Genomic DNA, 20,165 nt, shown 5'->3' with positions numbered 1-20,165 from the left:
TTTCATGAATGCAAGTATTCAAATACTTTATCTCAAGATGCAATAATGTTTGTCATTGCATATTTCTTGCCTACATACTTGGTATATTCAAAGTACTAACGCATAGTCTATTACCTACATGATATCACCATGTAGGGACCGAAGCTCTTCCTCACTCTTCTCCGCATGGCTAGTAGATATTGTTGAAGGCTACTTTTTCTGAGATCCCATGTTTCGAGAATAATATTTCTTTATATTTCTAGCTTGTGATACGTTAATACATTAGACACTTATTATGGTACTTTATTCTATTTTATTAAGGGTGAGCTAGGAACATGTCTTAGCTCCTGTCGAGTCTATTAGTAGAGTTATGTTTGAATACAAATGTATGATGATCTAAGGTTGATAATGACTCTATAATGTTCTCCCATAGTCCTATTTTCCCCTTTTATTTCCACTTATTGTTCATTATTGTTAACTATGTAAAGATAAATGAATGCTAAGAGGTTTGCATGAGGTATCTTCGGGTTCCTCATTCACCGAGTCACGTCTAGGCCCTAACCTTGGATCGTGACAAATTTGATATCAGATCTTTAGGTTTTAAATGATCCCCGGAGTAAAGACTACCTTTTTTGAATGGAAGAAGAAGTAAGGGTGAACGAATGCTGACATACTACGTCGAATAGGGTCTTTTTGATGGTTGTGAATCATGCCACAACTATGAATAGGAGACTATAGGACGTTTAGGAAAGCTTTTCCTTCTATCATGATTTATTTCGTGTCTTAGAGTTTTCCTAAGACTTTCTCTAACTAGCGAATCATTTTACATCCTCTAAATCATGCCTTCAAGAATGTTACCTCAACCTTGAGCGAGGGTTGATGATGAGGGCCAAGTTTTCCAGTTCCTATGGCTCCACATCATGATGAAGTTGTCACATATACAGAGTTCTGCAATATCATCACTTCTTTGGCCTAATCCATAGCCAACAAAACTAATTAAGGCATTACTCTTCCTCTACATCAAGTGCCTACTTCAGCCTCTAGGATTAGAGATTTTAAGAGAATGAATCCACCTGAGGTTGATGGTTCAAAGGTAGATGAGGACCCTATGGAATTTATTGAGGAAGTTTATTGGATTGTGGAAATCTTGGGAGTGCCTCTAAATGAGAACGTCGAGCTAGTGGCGTATCAAATCAAGGGAGTGAAAGGGTTTCTTATGAGCAATGGGTTATTGACAGGGATGAAGACATGGGACCTATATAAATGGAAGAGTTTAAATGTTCCTTCCTAGATCGCTTCTTTCCTTTGGATCTAAGGGAGGTAAAGATCCAATAGTTTATTAACCTTTGCCAAGGAAGCATGAGTGTGAGGGAATATGCCCTTAAATTCACTAAATTTTCCAAGTATGCTACTTTCTGGTCTCTAACCCAAATGAAATAATAAGAAAGTTCATCTCTGGTATTTCTAGTTTTTTGTCTAGGGAATGCAAGACGACAATGTTCATCAAAGAGATGGACATCTCTCGACTCATCACTTCTGCAGAAAATATTGAGGAAGAAAAGTTAAAGGAGAGGTCGAGAGGGTTCAAGAAGGCTAGATTTGATGGTGGCAGGTTCAATCATCAAAGGTCCGGTTATAGTAGTGGTGGAAAGTTCCAAAGTGGGCAACTGTTTATGGGACAAGGTTCCACCAATACACCTCCTCTAAGGTTCAATAAGGACAAGGGTACTAATCTGATGATTCAAAGGAAGAATGTGGGTGCTCAAGCTCTCTCCGCTTGCAATAAATATGGGAAACCTCAAAAAAGGGAGTTCTTAGCCAACTCCAATGCATTCTTCAAGTATGGTAAATCGGGTCACGAAGAAAACGATTGTAAAGGTAGTGGTGGTAGGCCTCATGGAAATATTTCTCATAGTGAACAAGCTCATGGGAGTGGAGAACACACTAATCAATTTTATGCTTTGCATGGGAGAAATGAAGTTTAGAAAGCGCTTGATGTTATCACCGGTATGTTAAGGGTATTTGATTTTAATGTCTATGCATTACTAGATCCGGGTGCCAACTTTTCATTTTTTACTGCATTCTTTGCTCATCAGTTTGGCGTGTTACCCAAAATATTATTAGAACCCTATTTGGTGTCTACCCCCAATTGTGAGTCAATGGTTGTTAGAAAGGTCTACAAGAGTTTTCCTATGTCTATCTTGCACAAAGTTATTTCTTTTTACCTCATTGAACTTGATATGGTAGATTTTGATGTTATTTCTGTGATGGATTGGTTGCATACCTCTTGTGCTTCTATAGATTGTAAAACATGTAGAGTCATGTTTTAATTCCCCAATGAGTCTATTCTTGAGTGGAAGGTCCATGATTCAGTGGTAAAAGGTAGGTTCATTTCTTGTCTTAAAGCCCAAAAATTGAGAACAAAGAGTTGCATCTATCACATCATGAGGGTTAGGGATGTCAACTCCAAAAGTCCTTTTATTGAGACTGTTCTCGTGGCTAATGAGTTTTCTGATGTCTTCTCCGATGACCTCCCTATTATTCCTTCTGAAAGTGAAGTTGATTTTAATATTGATCTTGTCTCCGATACCCAACCTATCTCTATTCCTTTATACCGAATGGCCCCGGCAAAATTAAAGGAATTGTTGGAGAAAGGATTCATAAGGCCAAGTATTTCACCATGGTGTGTTCGTATGTAGTTTGTAAAGAAGAAGGATGGGTCGCTTCGGATGTGCATAGACTACTGTCAATAGTACAAGCTGACTATTATGAACAAAAATCTGATTCCTAATATAAATAATCTATTTGACCAATTGCAATGAGCAATTAATTTCTCAAAGATTGATTCTGATCTGGCTATTATTAATTAAGGATAAGGGAGTGTGACATTCCTAAGATGATATTTCAAACAAGGTATGGATATTTCGAGTTTGTGGTGATGTTCTTTGGGTGGATAAATGCGCTGACGGTGTTTATAGATCTAATGAATAGAGTTTTCAAACCATACCTTGATACTTTTGTGGTGATCTTCATTGATGACATCTTGGTTTATTCTGGGGGTGAGAAAGAACACAAGAGTCACTTGAGAGTTGAGCTTCAAACATTGAGGGATAGGTAATTATTTGCAAAATTTAATGAGTGTGATTTTTTAGTAAAAGAGATGGTGTTCCATGGTCACATAATATCCGGTGATGGAATCAAGGTTGATACTAAGAAAATAGAGGTGATAAGGAATTGGCCAAGACTATTATCTCCTTTGTACATTAGAAGCTTCTTCGGCTTAGCCAGGTATTATAGAAGGTTTGTCGAAGGGTTCTCCTCCATCTCATCACCTATGAAGAAATTAACCCAAAAGAAGAAAAAGTTCCTATGGACTGACGAGTTTGGAAAGAATTTGCAAACATTGAAGGATCGACTTACCTCCACCTCTATTTTGACTATACCTGAAGGAGAAGAAGGGTTCGTGGTAATTGGGATGCTTCAAGAGTTGGTTTGGGTTGTGTATTGATGTAAAACGGCATGGTTATAGCCCATGCTTCTAGGCAATTGAAGGTGCACGAGCGTAACTATCCTACTCATGATCTTGAGTTAGCAGCTTCAAGAATTGGCTTGGGTTGTGTCGTGTGTTTGCCTTAAATATTTGGTGGCATTATCTCTATGCGGTACATGTGGATATGTTTATCGATCATAAGAGTCTTCAATATGTGTTAACTCAAAAAGTCCACAATCTAAGGCAAAGATGGTTGCGTGAACTCCTTAAGGACTATGACATGAGATTGCATTACCATCCAGGTAAAGCCAATGTAGTTGTCGATGCACTTAGTATGGTGTCTATGGTGATTGTGGATCATTTGGATGAAAGGAAGAAATAATTAGTAAATGATGTTTACTGGTTGGCGAAATTAGGAGTGAAGTTGAGCGGTTCCGGTGATGGTGGTGTGTTTGTTCAAAATGGGTTCGAATCATCTTTAATAGTGGATGTTAAGTCAAAACAAGAACTTGACCCCAACTTTAGTGGACTTAATGTAATTACTGAAATAAAAAAAAGTAGAGGTCTTTTCACAAGGGGGAGATGGGGTACTTCACTACCAAGGTCTATTATGAGTTTTATATGTGGATGGCCGAAGGGATTTGATCTTGAAGGAGGCTCATAATTCTTCATATTTGATTCACCATGGTTTGTTGAAAATGTACCGAGACTTAAAAGAGATTTATTAGTAGGGTGGCATGAAAATCAACATAGCGAGGTTCATGGCCGAATGTCCAAATTGCCACCAAGTCAAGCCCAAACACCAAAGGCCAGGTAGCCTAGCCCAAGACATTAAAATCCCCACTTCGAAGTGGGAAGATGTAAACATGGATTTCGTAGTAGGTTTGCCTCGTACTCAGAAAAATTATTATTTAATTTGGGTGATTGTTGATAGAATGAATAAGTCAGCTCATTTTCTGCCAGTCAAGACTTCTTATAGAACAGAAGATTATGGTAAGTTTTAAATTCGACAATTGGTTAAGTTGCATCGTGTTCCCTTGTCAATTATTTTGGATCATGGTACCAAATTCACTTCTAATTTTTGGAAGTTGTTTCAAAGGGGACTTGGTACTAAGTTGAAGCTAAGTACCGTATTCCATCCTCAAACCAATGGGCAAGCGGAGTGGATAGTTCAAATAATAGAGCTTATGTTAACGGCTTATGTGTTGCAGTCGAAAGGGAGTTAGGATGAACACCTTCTTCTCATCGAGTTCGCGTACAATAATAGCTACCACTCAAGTATTAAAATGTATCCATTTGAAGCTTTGTATGGAAGATGATGTAGGTCTTCGGTTAGTTGGTTCGAAGTAGGTGAAATGAACTTGTTGGTTCCTAATTTGGTGCTTGATGCTTCAGAGAAGGTGAGGGTCATTAGAGAAAGGTTGAAGAAAGCTCAAAGTCGCCAAAAGTCTTATTCCGACACTAGGAGAAGGTATCTTGAGTTTAGTGTGGATGATTGGGTATACTTGAAGGTTTCACCCATGAAGGGTGTAGTTCCTTTTTGTAGGTCCTTATAGGATGATGTGATGGGTTGGAAAGGTTGCTAATGAGTTGGATTTGACATTGGAAATAGCTATGGTTCATTCGGTATTCTATGTGTCCATGTTGAGGAAATGCGTGGGTGATCCAAGTTCCATCGTGCCTTTGGAAGTAGTGAACGTTAAAGAAGGATTGACCTATGAAGAGGTCCCAGTTGAAATTTTGGACTGGCAAGTCAAGAGATTGAGGAACAAGGAAGTTGCATCCGTCAAAGTCCTTAGGAGGAATTAACAAGTTGACAGAGTTACATAGGAAGCAAAAGCAGATATGATAAAGCGATACCCTTATCTCTTTCATTCTATTCAAGCCTAAGTTACTAAGCTATTTACGCTCGAATTGTTTAAGATTTATACGTTTCAATTTTCCTAAGTCTTCATATGCATGCATGTTAATGAAATTGATTGTGAACTCATGTTTTATGTTAAATATGAAAGTCTCAAGGTTTATATATGTCTGTGTGTCATTGCATTTTTATTGGGTTTTTAGTCAATGTTCCGTGTCCCTTCTTTACTAGTCAAATATCATTTGAGGATGAATATTCCTAAAGGAGAGATATTGTAAGATCCCATAAGTAGAAAACTCAAAATGAAGGAACAACTTTAGAAAATGGACTGAACAGACTCCTACGACTCAAAAGTAGAGTCATAGGTACTTCTACAAGTTGTTGGACTAACTCGTAGAAGTGATGTTGAGGTTAGAAATTGACTAGCGGAAGGAGTGGGTCTACGAGTCGATGTTACGAGTAGTAGAAGAGACGATGAATTGTAGAAATGACTCATCAAAAAACATCAGAGACTTAGTCCTTAAGGGTTTCTCAGACCCTGCAGGACGTGTCCCTTCTATGAATCATAGAAGTGTTTGGGACTTGTAGATACATGTCGTAGGGCAAGTCCTCAAGTTTTTCTTAGACCCTGCTGTATGAGTCCTCTCTATGACTCGTAGAAGGTCATACATGTCCAACGGACCACCTGTAAAATCTGTTTAGCTTAACTTTTAAAAGGGCATTATAGTCCTTTCTCTCATTTTAACAGTAAAGTCAGATTGTTTTGGGGATTGAATGTCACAAACCAAGCCTAGGGACTAAACGTGATACGGCAAATGAGACACCCGAAGGTACCTCACCTAAACCTCTTAGCATTCATTAAGTATTTTACTGGTAATGATAAACATATCAAGCAGAAACATAAGGGATATAGGGACTAAGGGCTTCACATTAATAAGAGTCAAAGACAACGTAACATCCTTTACTATGTTCAACAATACTTTCTATATTAAGACTTGACCGGGGCTAAGACATGTTCCTAGCTCACCCTCACGATTAGGTCAAAATACCAAAACACAACTTAAGTGTCTAAATATAACATAAGATAGATAAGATAGGAGTACCATTCTCGAAACATCAAAACTCACCAAAGTGGTAGCCTTCAATAGTCAACTTAGCCACGGGGAGGAGGGTGAATCGCGATGCCAGTAGGCATGATGATATCATGTAGGCAAAAGTATGTGTTAGTACATTTAATATACTAAGTATGTGAGTATGCTATGAAATGAAAAACATAAGAGAGAGACATAAGTAAGAAATATGTATAAGTGAATGCATACATGAGACATCATCATATGAAACCTTAAGATATTTATTTTATGGCGAAGTGACCATAACCGACATTTAACACCATACCAACTATTACATGGAATCCGATGACTTCTGCATCGGGGCAGATCGATGACTCCTACATTGGGTTAGGGAAGACTACCTTGCCTGGATAGAACTCCGATCAACTTTAAACATTCTTTAACTTTAACTTTAACATTTGATATCTACAAATGCCTAGCCGACAAGGGATCGTATGGCACCACATAGTTAATGCAATATGAGACTTTACTTAAGAACCCCTTCGATCGAGTTCCCATCTACATGATACATTCGGTGCTAGGTCAAATCCCATGAAACAATGTTTAAACATCAATATAGCATAATCATTATATAACTTTAGCATTAAAACATCAAACAGTGAAATAACTCATTAAAACCTTTAGTTTATATTATCATCATGGCTGTCATTCCCTATTTACCATTCTACTAATAAAACTTGAATTATAAAAAAATTAGATCTACAATTAGTGATGGTATTTCGGGTACCATGTTAATCGGACCTACCTTTTGGAAAAAAATGTTCAAAAGCATTGTTAGCATATAAGGATGTCATACATGTCATATCATAATCTTAAACATTTTATTTGATTCAATGTGAGGATTGACCTTTCACATTGAAACCTTACTTTGTCTAAGAAGCCCTTTTATCAATCAATCATTTCATAAAGACTCTCTTTTTAAAATATTTACTTCATAATATTCATATGAAGTCAAACTTCACTTCCACTTCGCTTTATCATAATTCATTTCATAAAAACCTTTCAATGTCTTTAAAGAATTCTTGCATGCATGAGAGTAATGAAAATCCATAAAATACATATTCTTAAAGCAACCCACCATATATGTCTTAAAACTCTTTTCAAGCCTTCATATAGGCACTTTAATAACATCATAACTTCATGAAATCAATAGTCAATATCCATCAATATATGTAAAGAAACTTCAAATATATCATAATTTATGCATTTAATGTCATCATGTAAAAGCCCATAAGATTTTAACATTTTAAATTGGAATGTTAGGTTGAGAAAACATTTGGCCTCCATTGATGAAAGGACCCATGGATGAAAACCTACATACCTTGAGGGAAGCAAAATCCCTAAGAATACTTGAGGAAGAAAGGAAACTTGAATGCCTTGAATTTTGAGACCCTAGCCTTTCCTTGAGGTTCTTGAGAGATAATTTGAGAGCCTTAAGTCTAAGTGTGAAGAATGAGGTCTTGTAAGGGTTTAGGGTCTTTACATAAGAAAATTCAGTCCTCAAAAGGACACCATTTTGATTTAAAACATAGGAAATGACTAGAATGCCCCATTAAAAATTGGGTCGGAAGAGACTTCACGGGCACCCCTCAGGTCTTTGGTGCTCACCACGGTCCATGGTGGGGTCCCATGATAAGGGACTTCGAGAAATTTAGAAAAAGGGACTTGCAGGGTAGTCTCTGAAGTTTCTTTATGGATACCTTAATGGTCCATGAAATACATCACGGTCCTGTAGTGTGACCATGGTGCAAGTCTTGTAGGCGTGGCTACCACGGAGGGCTTCACGGCCCGTGGTGATCACCGCGGTATGTGGTCATCCATCATGGTTCATCCTCTGTAGATTGAAAATAATATCTACCATGGTGCAAGTCCTGTAGGCCAGAGGTGGCTACCACGGAGGGCTTCACGGCCCATGGTGATCACCACGGTATGTGGTCATCCATCATGGTTCATCCTCTATAGATTGAAAATAATATCTACCATGGTTGCACACCACGGTCTATAGTGCTTACCATGGTCTGTGAAGGCTTCTCGTGCTAGTTTTCTACAACTTTCTTAGACTTCGTCCTTGGTCCCTTAGTGTAGGAACTTTTGCATTTTTGGTGTCTTACACTGAATATACCCCATCTAAGGACCCTAAGCCTTTCTAAGCCCCTCTTTTCTCATATTAACTCCCCTGCACAAAATCCTTTCCTCTCAATGTTTCTCCCAAGGGTTTGATCTTTCAAGATATGGTTCATTCCCAAGGTCTTCAAGTCTCTACTTTCAAAGCTTGCATTATAGATTTATCCCCCAAGGTGTGTGGGTCTTTGTTAATGGGTTCTTTCACCCATAGAGCCCAAGTATTTTGTAAACCTAGTAGCTCGAATATCAAAAGGTAAATTTTATAAGTTTTCACATAATGATTCAAAATGCATAGATTATTGAGTATTAGAAGTTTATTTACCTATCTTAGCTCATATTGGCTATTAATTTAATAGTTTTTTTGTTTTATCGAAGGTCCTTATATGAAGTCACAAAAGGGGTTTTATAATACATTGGTGGGTTGTTTTAAGTATGTTTTGAATTGGTACATTCCATTACTCACATCCATGCTAGCATTGATTTTAATGATTTGAAGTTTATTTGAATAGAACTTAAACTAGTCTTACTATGTTTTCATTGAGGTTTGAATGAAATCTTTTGACTTCAAATGAATATTTATGAAAGTAATATCTATGAACAAAAATAGTGTCTTATGAAATGAAACAATAATGAAATGATGGGATTCTTATGCAATAAGGGCAATTATTGCATGATTGAATCTGTAAAGGTTTTTAAGGAGCTATTCTACGAAATGATAAATTGATGTCCAGGACTATATGTATGTGTATGTTACAATGATATACTAATCTGTGGGATTGACTTAGCACTAAATGTGGAATTGAGGTGGGATTCGGTAAGAAAATCCTAGTAGCAACCCTTGTCTTATTAACTATGTGACAACATAGAAGTCGTTGTAGGCTTTTAGGCTAGTTGATCCATGTATAGCCATCTAAAGTTAAATTTAAAGAAATGAAAAAATATTAATGGAGTTCTACCCGACAAGAAGTCTTCCCATGCCAACGTAGGAGTTTATGTTGGATTTCATGTAATAGCTCGCATTATCTTAATGTCGGTTATAGCCATCTCCCCACAAATGAATATTCAATGCTATTTATTGATGTTTCATGCATATATCTATTCAAGTACTTTATCTCATAATGCTATAATATTTGTCATTGCATATTGCTTGCCTACATACTTAGTACATTCAAAGTACTAACGCATACTCTATTGCCAACATGATAGCACCATGAAGGGACTGGCGCTACTTTTGGTGAGTTCCCATAATTTGGGAATAATATTACTTTATCTTTCTAGCTTATGATACATTAAGACATTAGAACCTTATTATGGTATTTTATTTTATTTTGTTAACGGTGAGCTAGGGACATGCTTTAGGCCTCGCCCAGTCTATTAGTAGAGGTATGTTTGGACTCAAATATATGATGATATAAGGTTGATGATGACTTTTATTCTATGATGTTCTTCCTTAGTCTTGTTTTCCCCTTTTATTTCTGGTTATTATTCATTGTTATTACCTATGAAAAGCTAAGTGAATGCTAAGAGGCTTGGGTATGGTGTCTTCGGGTTCCTTATTCATCGTGTCATATCTAGGCCCTGGGCTTGGGTCATGACATTATGGATTTGATGAATAGGGTGTTCAACAAATATTTGGATATATTTGTAATTGAGTTCATTGGTGATTATTTGATCTATTCTCAGAGTGAGAAATTGCATGTCGATCACTTGAGGATTGTCTTGCAAATTCTCAAGGACCGCTAGTTATTGCTTAGTTTAGCAAGTTTGAGTTGTGGTTAAGGTTGTTGTTTACCCTGGCCATATTATCTTCGGTGAAAGTATTATGGTTGATCCTAAGAAGATCGAAGTGGTTAAGAATTGGCTTAGACCTTTGTCTTCATTCGATATTCATAGTTTCTTAGGCTTAGCTGATTGTTATAGAGAGTTTTTGGTAGGTTTCTCTTACATTGCATCTCTTTTGACTACTTTGACTAAAAATAAGGTGAAACTTCAATGGTATAAGTCATGTGAGAAGAGGTTCCAAGAGTTGAAAGATTGGCTTACTTTTGCTCCTATGTTGACTTTGCCGCAAAGGTTTAATGGATTTTTTCTTTAATCTGATTCTTCAAGAGTTGGTTTTTATTATGTTTTGATGCATAATTGCAAGGTAGTAGCCTATATTTCTAGGAAACTCAAGTTACATGTAAAGAACTATAAAAATTCATCACTTGCAGTTAGCGGCGGTTGTTTTTGCTTTGAAAATTTGGAGATACTAGCTTTATGGTGTGCATGTCGATGTGTTCACTGATTATAAGAGTTTGCAATATGTGTTCACTCAAATGGATATGAATCTTCTACAAAGGATATGGATTAAGTTTTTGAAGGACTTTAACATGAGTATATTATACCATCCAGGCAAAGCGAATGTGGTGGCTAACAGTCTTAGTAGATTGTCCATGAATAGTGTTTTCCATGATGAGGATTCAAATAAAAAGTTAGTCTATGATATTGATAAATTAGCCCATTTGGGTGTTTGATTAGTTGATTATGAGGATGGTGGTGTTGTTCTTCAAACCGGTTCTAAATCATCTCTTATGGCCGATGTTAAGGCCAAGCAAGATAATGATTCTAATTTGGGTAAGTTAACAAACGTGGTTACTGAAAAGCCATTGAGGCTTTCACCTAAGGGGGAAATGCTATTTTGAGATATCAAGGCTGAATATGTATTCCTGATGTTTATTGTTTGAGGGAAATGTTATCGTCTAAAGATAATAATTTGTGATATTTTATTCATTCGGGTTCAATAAATATGTATCGTCATTTTAGGGAAGTTTATTGGTGGAATGGAATAAAGATGGATATTGCAAAGTTTGTGGGAAAATGACCTAATTATCAACAAATGAAGGTTGAGCATAAAAAATTGGGAGGTTTGGATCAAGATATTGAGATTCCTACTTGAAAATGGGAATTCTAGAATATGGATTTTATTACAGGTTTACCTCATAACCTTGGACAATATGATTTGATTTTGGTGGTTATTGACCGAATGCCTAAGTGAACTTATTTTCTTCCCATTAAGACTTCTTATTCAACCAAGGACAATGCTAGATTGTATATCCGGGAGTTGGTTAAGATTCATGATATCCCATTTTCTATCATTTCAGACCGAGGTTCTTAATTCATATCTCAATTTTGGAGGTCTTTCAGAAAAGGTATTTGTACTCAAGTTAAGTTTATTACAGCTTTTCACCCTCAGACGGATGGTCAAGACCAATGTATCATTCCAACCTTGGAGGACATGTTGAGAGCCTTTGTCATAGATTTCAATCATAATTAAGATGATCGCTTGCCATTGATAGAGTTTGATTATAATAACAATTTCTATTTGAGCATTCAGATGGCACAATTCGAGGCCTTATATGGTAGGAGGTATAGGTCTCCTATTTATTGGTTCAAAGTTGGTGAAGTTGCCTTGATGGGACTTGATTTTATGCATGATTTTATGGAAAGGGTGAGATTTATTAGAGAAAGACTGAAGATTTCCTAGAGACGACAAAAGTCCTATTTAGAAGAGAGGAGCAGGAAATTTGAATTTAAGTTTAATGATTGGGTCTACATGAAAATTTCACCCATGAAGGGTGTGATGCATTTTGGAAAGAAAGGAAAGCTTAGTCCCTACTATTTGGGTCCATATCAAATTTTGATCCATATTGGCAAGGTGGCATATGAGTTATATTTGCCTTCTGAGTTTGCATGAGTTCATTATGTGTTCCATATCTGTTTGTTGAGGAAGTTTGTTGGTGATCCTAGCTCCATTGTTCCTTTGGACAACATTGGTGTGAAAGAGAGTCTTTCATATGAGGAGGTTCCGGTTGAGATCTTAGACCGGCAAGTTTGAAAGTTTAGGAACAAGGAAAGTGTTATAGAGGAACCAAGAGGTTGAAGGTGCAAAATGGGAGGCGAAGGTGATATTATATCTAGATATCCTCATGTTTTTCCTTCCATTCCTAGTTGAGGTATTTAGTTTCTTCATGAATTGCTCTATCAAAACCATGTGTTTCAGTGATTCTCATGTTTTCCTATGTATTCATGTTTATGAAATGAGTTTTAAAGTCAGTTTTAGGTTGGGATTGAATATTCCATGTTTTCATGCATTTTTTATATGTTTTTAATCATGTTAGGATACTATGTCTCTTTTTGATTCTATTCATGCTAACCTGGGTCCTTTCCGAGAGCGTGCTACTACTTAGGGTGGAGTTAGACGATTTGCCTGACTAGGTGAAGGGTATGTTGAAAGTCTTTGACTATGATGTTTATGCATTATTATATCCGGGTGCTACTCTATTGTTTGTTACACCTTATTTTGCTATGAAATTCATTGTTAGTTCTGATATCTTGTTAGTGCCCTTTTAAGTCTATACTTCTGTTGGTGATTAAGTTGTGGCTAAAAGAGTCTATGAAAATTGCCCGATTTAAATTTTCCATAAAATCATCTTATTTGATCTTGTAGATTTTGATATGAACGATTTTGATTTTATTCTCATTATGGATTGGCGTAATGCATGTTATTCTTCTTTATGTTGTAGGACCTGTGTGGTTAAGTTTTAGTTTCCTAATAAGCAGTCGTAGAACGGAAGGGTAGAAATTTTGTGTTTAAAGGTCAATTCATCTTTTGCCTTATAGCTCAGAAAAAGATTTCCAAGTGAAGAATCTTTCATCTAGTCTGGGTTAGAGATACAAATTCCCAAGTCCTATTCTTGGGTCAATTTTAGTTGTTAATTAGTTTCTAGAAGTTTTCCCCGATGATCTCCCGGCATCCCTCTAAAGAGAAAAATAGATTTTGGTATTGATCTTCTCCTCGATACCCAACCAATCTCTATTAATGCTTATCGAATGGCCTTGGTTGGATAAAGGTTTTATTATACCGAGTATCTCTGAATGGGGTGCTCCATTTCTCTTTATTTGGAAGGAAGATGGTCCACTCCATATGTGTATTGACTATTGTCAATTGAACAAGGTCACAATTAAGAATAAGTATCCCATTCCAAGGATTGATGACTGGTTCTATAAATATCAAGAACCAAGCTACTTTCAAAGATTGAACTTCGATGGGGTTATAATCAACTCTGATTAAGGGAATATAATATTCTAAAAACGACTTTTAGAACTTAGTATGGTCAATTTGAATTCTTGGTTATGTCTTTTGGACTAACGAATGCTCCTGCAGTTTTTATGGATTTGATGATAGGGTGTTCAAGCAATATTTGGATATGTTCATAATTATGTTCATTGGTGATCTTTTAATTTATTCTCGGAGTGAGGAAGAGTAGGACGATCAGTTGCAGATTATCTTACAAATTATAAAAGAGTGTCGGTTATTTGCTAAGTTTAGCAAGAGTGATTTTTGGTTAGGGTCAGTTGTTTTCCATGGCTATATAAGGTATTGTGGTTGATCCTATAAAGATTAAAGCGATTAAGAATTCGCCTAGACCTTTGTATTCGCAGTTTCTTGGGCTTAGACATTTATTAGAGATGGTTTATAGAAATTTTTTCTTCCATTACATCTCCTTTGACTCAAAAAAAGTGAAATTCAAATAGTCTGAGGAATGTAAGAAGAGCATCCAAGAGTTGAAAGATACGCTTATTTCTGCTTTGGTGTTGACTTTGCCGGAAGGTTGCGATTGTACTGTAATGCTTCAAGAGTTGGTCCTGGTTGTGTTTTGATGCAAATTTATAAGGTGATAGTCTATGTTTCTATTAAAATCAAGGTACATGAAAAAACTATACGACTCATGACTTAGAGTTGGCAGTGTTGGTTATTTCTTTGAATGTTTGGAGACACTACCTTTATGGTGTGCATGTTGATGTGTTCACCGATCATAAGAGTTTGCAATATGTGACCACTCAAAAGGATTAGAATCTTAAGAAAAAGGAGATGGATTGAGTTGTTGAAGAACTATGACATAAGTGTATTTTACCATCCGGGCAAAGTGAATGTGGCTAGCACGCTTAGTAGATTGTCCATGAATAATTTTTCCCATGTTGAGGATGCAAAGAAAGAGTTAGTCCGTGATGTTCATAAATTAGCCCATTTGGGTGTTCGGTTGATTGATTCTGAGGATGGTGGTGTTGTTTTTCAAAATGGTTTTGAATTGTCTCTTGTTTCTGATCCTACTTTTTTTGAGTTTGAAGAAAGTTGTTACCGAAAAAGCCATTGAGGCTTTCTCCTAAGGGGGATATGCTATTTTGATATATCAAGGCTGATTGTGTATTTCAATGTTGATGGATTGAGGGAAATGATATTGTATGAAGCTAATAGTTTGTGATATTCTATTCATTCAAGTACTACAAAGATGTATCATGATTTAGTGGAAGAGTATTAGTGGAATGGAATGAAGAGTGATATTGCGGAGTTTGTGGAAAAATGTCACGACCCGACCCCGTAGGCGGCGACTGGGGTCCGACCTAGACTCCTGTATACTTAATTATTAGATGTAACAATCAATATATGAACTATAGATAAGAACCCCAGTGGGTCATAACATTTTCATATATCGGTAGCCTCTTTCATTTGTATCTCGTCATTAAAGGGTGTGCAAGTCGATAAGGCTGCCATAGTATCTTGATATTTATAATACATCACGTAGACATAACTGAACAGAACTTACACATATAACCCACACGCATGTCTACATACCTCTAAGAATATTAACAGTAACATATGTCGGGACGGGCCCCGCTGTATCCTTGAATAAACAAATATATACATTAAAAGGTCAGTACCAAAAGCTAGGCTCCAGAACAGTGGAGTACTTTCGACATAGCTGAGTGGAAATCCAAAGCTGACAGATCCCTAAAATGAACATCTGTACCTGTGGGCATGAAACGTAGTCCCCCAAGGAAAGAGGGGTTAGTACGATATATGTACTGAGTATATAAAGCATAAAACATCATAATTGAGACAACAGCTAAAATAGGGATGCAGGGGGAAAGTATAACATTTAGCCATCTACCGTACCTGCATCTTATAAAATAAAGCCATACATGCTATCATCATGTACTATATCCGGCCCGTTCGGGGACTTGTGTAATAACTACATCATGTTTTCATCATAAGAATATTTATACCATTAGAACTGTGGAACGTACAGCTCGATCCATGTATATACAAAGTACACGTCGAGGAATGACGGCCCGATCCACATATCTTATAATAATGCCGAAGAACGATGGCCCGATCCATATATCATGTAACAATGTCGAGGAATGACAGCCCAATCTGTATATCAGGTAACAATGTCGAGGAACAATGGCCCAATCTGTATATCATATAACAATGCCGAGGAACGACGGCCCGATCCATATATCATGTAACAATGCCGAGGAACGAAGGCCCGATCCGTAAATAGCATAACATGCCATAGGATGTACGGCCTGATCCTTACATAGAAAAATATGTCGAGGTACGTTCGGCCCGATCCATATATATCATAATGCCTATACATGCCCGTAAAACTCTGTAACATATCAAACATCTCTTAGATATCACCATAAAGCATGCTCAAGAGCCCCTACGTATAGGAGCTTACACATCCCAACACTATTCAACCTATAAGAGGGTCAAGGGTCGTAGTTCAACTACTTTAAGGCCCTTACCATTCAAAAGTGGGTACAAGTCATGAGCTACATCCAGAATCTATAGTACCTATAGTCCAGTCTTCCTAGAAGTAGGAAAATACAAGCTTTACATGTACCACTTTCTATCACATGGAAGACTTGAAGAGTAATGACTCAACTTGTTACAGGAGTTCTAATCAGTAGGAAGTGAACAAGAGCCTTAAATCACACTCAGAGTTTTAAGAGTGGAATAACTTCAAACTTCATATACATAATACTTACATCTAAGTCATGCCAAAAGAGAGGAAGAATAACTTTACATACACTACTTTTCAGCATATAGAAGACTTGAGGAATGGAAGCTTAACTACTTTAAGAGTCTTAACATTCAACAGTGAACATGAATTATGAATCATGAATTATGTTCAGAGCTCATGAATATAATTACCCCAGGCTTCATACACATATCATTTACCACTTAAATCTAAGACATGCCCAAAAGAAAAGAGAGACAGGCTTTACATACCTTTTATGGGTTACTCCTTATCCCGTTCGCCTCATCGTTCCTTGAACCTAGGTAACATGAAAGTAATAAAAGTATCAACAACCCTTAGCTTTCCAGCATCTTAGGTTACCTATGAGTATTCATAGAACTCAACCCCTCGCTCGTCTTCTCAACTAGTTCCTTAACTAGTTAAGGAGTTAACGAAAATCGGGCAGCACTTCCCCTATAATATGCCCTATACGAATTTCCAATTACACTCCTAATAACTACATACAACCAACAAACACAACCTGAAGCACATGTATGAGCAGTTCACACCAACATAATACAACACAAACTGCAAATGACTCGCTCGAAACCACGATACCAAAATAGGGTTTCTAGTTTCCATTTTGCAACCAGCAGATCCCACACCCATTTTAGAATACTTTTAGGACCTTCAACACAACACCACACACCGGAAGCATCCCCTCACATGCACCACACCTTATTTTGACTATAATTTAACTATACTGACTTCAAATTAGGTTATTTCCAACGTCAAGCATACCTATGATATTTTTACATTTCCATACACTTACACAACATATAAAACACTTCATAACAACACCATAAACCCTAATTTTAAGGGAAAAGTCTTACCTTACGAAATTGGCCAAAACTTGCCAAAAGTCACCTCGGAAGCTCGTCTAGCGCATCTAAAACATCGCGGCTGTTTGTTGTCCACTTGGTGCTACTACAAACCTTAACTTTACATTATTAAAACCCTCATAAAATTTCCAAACCCTTACCAAAATGTGGGAGAAGAGAACCAAGACATACCTTGCTAAAACTTATCTCGGAAGTTCTCTTAATATGCTGAAACTTAGCAGACTGTTTGTATCTCTTCCTTGCTTCCCCAAAATGGAATTTTATGTTATCCAACACCGCAATATTACCATAGGATACCTTAAATAATTATTTCACGGAATGAAAGTCGGAACCTTACCTTGATAGGGCCAAACCCGTAGCTCCCCCATCTTCCCCTTAGTTTTTTCCAAGCTTTTCCAAGTCTAAAAGATGAAAAATGAGAGATTACTCAGCATCTCATATATATATATATCCTTTCTTAGAATATGACACGTGGAATCCCCCTAGGGGTGACACATGGAAGCCCCCTATGGTGACACGTAGCAGCCCCTTAGGGTGCCACCTCATGCCATGCAGCCTCCCATATGCTGCCATATGGTAGTGGGGTCCACCCCCAAGTAGGTTTCTCACCTACTTGACCATAAGTAGGTGCATCACCTTTTTGTCCAAGTAGGTGCATCACCTACTTGCTTCGAGTAGGCGCGTCATTTCCTTATTTCTCTTTCGTGAGCTCGTAATCTCTTGTCCCTTCAAGAGCTTATGTATTCCTTGCTACTTAATCTCGACGTGTAATCAAGTAGCTAGTATGTAAAATGTCCCAAGTAATAGCTTTCACAAGTAAGTTGAGTCCTACGACTCATTACTTAACCTTCAACTTCTTCCGGATTCTTATAACCCTATTTCCAATCTTCTTTTTTATGGAGTATCTCCTTCTCCTTTCCTTAGGATTATTTGATAGCATTATAGACTATTCGACTCACATGATGACTTCTAAGAAACTTAAGAGCCTTCCTAGAAACTTAAGAAGCTTAAGAAGCGTTCCAAGGTACCAAAGTGCGGGGTGTAACATCCTTTCCCCATTTAGAACATTCATCCTCTAATATGAACCAAAACCTTCCTCCAGATCTTAAAATGACTATATGGAGATTTCCTCTATCCCGTTTCCATAACATATACTTTCATCGAGAAATCAATATCAAAGTTCCAAAGGTTAGGATTACTTGTAAACATAGGGAATAGGTACGGATACTTGTGTTTCATTTCCTCTTTCACTTCCCAGGGGGTCACCCATCCTAGTACTATTCTCGCCCAAGCACGCTTAACTTTGGTGTTCTAATGGGATCCGGTGTGTTAGTGCTGGTATGATCGCATCCATCCCTTATGGATTTCGTTGAAGTTTAAGCGTTCCCGTTTACATATGATAGTGTTAGTTGATTTTCTCTTATGTTTGTACTTATCTTGTTCACTTCCCCCCTTTAGGGTGTACCCACGTCACTATCTATTTGTGTTCTACCTTATGTCCTTATTTCCAATTTTCAAATGCGTAAGATTCTTTTTCAACACCTTTGGTATACCACACCCTATCTATGCCTTCCTTTATATCACCCATACCTTTAGTTGCCCATGTACAACATCTTAACATAATCATGAGGTGCTAATACAATCTAATCATTGGTACTCGAGTCACATATACATAATACTTCTTTATGCTTCATGACCCTTCATCATTGTCGTGTGCTCGATGCTCACTTTCTTAACAACATATCGAGCTTGCCCTAATAAGAGGTCTACCTTAACAGCATGTTGTTGTACTACCCATTTAACTCATAACTATGTATTCTCCTTTCGCTCCGTCCTCGTATTCAGTTACTTATGTCTATCTTGGATGCCTCTGTTAGAACTTCCTTATTATTCCTTACTTATTCTCATAATGACCTTCGTTATATTCACATGGTATCCTATTCACATTCAGTCCCATAGTATAACACTGCTTGACCTTCTTCACGATTCTTACTATGGGTTACTTACCCTTCTTAGTTAGTCTTATCCTTAATATCTCCAAGCTGTCTTATTAACACTTCACTTCCGTCACAATTTGTTTCCCTTGTACTCTTATCTTAATCATACTGTTACTTCTTTCAACTATAACTCGTCATAGTTTATCCATGTATATCAATTCAGGCAATGCCTTAATATATCATTTTATCCAGATCTACCAATCTTCTCTAAATCATCTTCTTTGGCTTATAAGTCTTTTCCAACTTCGTTCTAATATACCAGTATCGACCTCCTAGTTTCTATTGTCATCAATTCAACAATTAACTCATTTCTCGAGGTCAGCCATACTTGTAGTTTAATCAAATCGCATCATTATTGTGGGCACGACCTGCCAAGACATACTACAGTCGTATACCTCATTCTCTTCTTATTTCTAGGAAAATTTGGGTAGAGTTTCCTCTGTTTCCTTATTATCCCAAACCTGCACTTAGGAAATACCAATAGTGCCTCACAGGGTACGCATGTATATATTCAGATCATATCATATCGCAGCCACACTGGGCGCCCAGTATCAATAGTATAAAAATGGACTTACCTTATATGTCCACTCGAACTGCACCTATTGCACTTTTCTTTCTATTTTTCCTTTCATTTTTAACTTTATGTGTCAATGATATTGCAATACCTTACCTGACATAGGTCCTTCGTGCTTTTGCTTACCTACGTGCCTTGTAACTTCCACTATTAACTGTTACTTCTTCTATCGATGTTGTCCTTCTATTGAAATACAGGTTAGTATGGGGAATTTTATTCCCTATGACTCGACTCTATCACATGATCTTAAATCTAAAA

General features: G+C 37.1%; 1 pseudogene; it reads right to left on the bottom strand.

Moving 5' to 3' along the window:
* Nucleotides 1-18,566: 18,566 nt before the first annotated feature.
* LOC129871818 (5S ribosomal RNA) lies at nucleotides 18,567-18,688 on the bottom strand (annotated as a pseudogene).
* Nucleotides 18,689-20,165: the final 1,477 nt, after the last annotated feature.

Source organism: Solanum dulcamara, chromosome 10 (assembly GCF_947179165.1).
Source record: "Solanum dulcamara chromosome 10, daSolDulc1.2, whole genome shotgun sequence".
Classification (NCBI taxonomy): Eukaryota; Viridiplantae; Streptophyta; class Magnoliopsida; order Solanales; family Solanaceae; genus Solanum; species Solanum dulcamara.
The sequence above is the reverse complement of the archived record's forward strand: the minus strand, read 5'-3'. Positions and strand labels throughout refer to the sequence as shown.